We start from the raw sequence: 2,122 nt of genomic DNA on the forward strand, positions 1-2,122 counted from the left end.
CACCCGCTGCGCCCCGTCCGCCACCCTTGCGAACCGATCCTCCCTTCTCTCTGAATCGTCCAATTAAGGACCGATTCACCGCAGGGAGAGAGGGAGGAGAGGAGAGGTCCTTCTTCTTCAGCTGCTATTTGTATGGAGGGAAACAATAAGAGCAAAAGCGAGACGGAGTCGAGAGTATAATCCCCTACCCTATATCTTTCCGTAATTTACATGTTTATAATTTTATCTTCATTTGGATTATTATTATTATTATTATTATTATTATTACAAAACATGGTTATCAAGCAAAAATGATAATTTAAGCGAATCGAACTCGATTGGTAAATGCCAGACAGAATTTTATCTCGCAAGTGATAATTGAAGCCACAGATGCTTGTCGCGCGACTCGACTGTCAGGGGATCGCAACTTGCATCGTTCCGTGGTGCGCAGAACTAGCTCACTGCTTAGAAAGGACAAGGAACAGTTTATCAGGAATCTTGTAGAGGAGGTCGAAAGCCATTTCCCGGTAAATGACCTTCGTCCTGTAATGAGCACTAGGACACGAAGTAAGAAAGACCCAAAAATTCGTCTGTGACCACCCTTGGTATACCTCACTTACTTGGTCTTTACGCATATGTTACTTATGTATACCTCATTTACTTAGTCTTTACCTATGTAAGACAATTAGTACTTTATTTTATTTTCTTTATTTTTATTTTTTTAAAAGAAAAATGATATTTCATTTTCTTAGAAAGTTAATACTTTATTTTATTATTTTTGTATCAGGTGCTATATATGTTTATACTATTACACTAAGATAAGGAAACAGTGTAAAATATGCGAGTTTACCATTCAAAATTCAGTTTTCTTTGTTTCCCCCATAATGTATTCTCTTTAATTAAAGAGCACGCAGTTATATTTCACTATTGCTTGTTATATTAAGGTTCTACAATGGATACCTTAATGAAAAACCAATATGTATTATTTTGTCACTGGAGAGATTCATTTAAGTTCCGGCATTATGCATGTATAGAATAAGACGAACCATATCCTTGTAATATATGTGACCTGAGTAGATGTTAAAATGTTAAGAATACACAGTGCTAAACCCTGATATTATAGCCATAACCAGAGAGAGAGAGAAACAAGTACCTGGTAAATGTCCGAAAGAGGTTAGTAAAATTCTTTAAATACCAGAAGTAAGAAAGAACATTCAGCTGTACTAATATCAATAATAAAATTATAAAATACTATAGATCTGATTACAGAACAATAACAAAGTAATCATTTGAGAAAAAAATGGAAAACCATGGTAAATAGAATATCTTCACAGCTAGTGGCTGACACGTGGCACTTGGATACCATCAGATGTTTCTCTGTTATTATTGAAAATTTGAAACCCATTCAAGGAATAAGTGTTATTGAAATTTATAATAGAATAATGCTATCTATGCTAAAATGAGGGTTTCCTAAAAAGAATATAATGCATAAATATATAACTACTCAGATCGTATATAATGGCATGAATATACACAATTTGTTTGTTTGTCAAAAGTAGTATTGTTACTACAAGAAATCAGTTATATTGAATCTTCTATTGTTTTATCATTCCTAAAATAGATTTTTTTTTCCTTTTTTTCGGAATGTTTTTTTTCGGTTTTCCTTTTTTGTTGTTTTGTTTGCTTCATGAGAGTCCTTGATGAGATGGACCAGATTTAAAGCAGATGCCATCCTTAGGAATCCTCTGAACTGATACAGTGAAGAAAGGAAGAAATTTGAGAAAAGTATGTACAGACAAATTGTTCAAGAAGGAAGACATAAGAGAAGGACAGTTTATATTACACACATTAGTGGAGAAGTGGACACCTGTGTCAATTAAGGTTTTTAGTCGTACAAGTTTAATGATTTATAATTCAATATATCAAGAAGTGTAAGATTATCAATTGTTTGATATTCTCTCAGTTACCTCTAAGAATGAAATTAGATCATCAGTAACCCTCTTATGATTATTGTAATCTTATAGTGTGGGTTCATCAAGAGTATGACTCAGGTAATGATACAGGAGAGCTCACACTTGATGTTAATTAATAGTGCCCCCTCTAAATAAAGCCTGAGCGGATTTCCCAGTAGAGAGGGAAATAG

Source organism: Penaeus monodon, chromosome 40, assembly GCF_015228065.2.
Source record: "Penaeus monodon isolate SGIC_2016 chromosome 40, NSTDA_Pmon_1, whole genome shotgun sequence".
NCBI lineage: Eukaryota > Metazoa > Arthropoda > Malacostraca > Decapoda > Penaeidae > Penaeus > Penaeus monodon.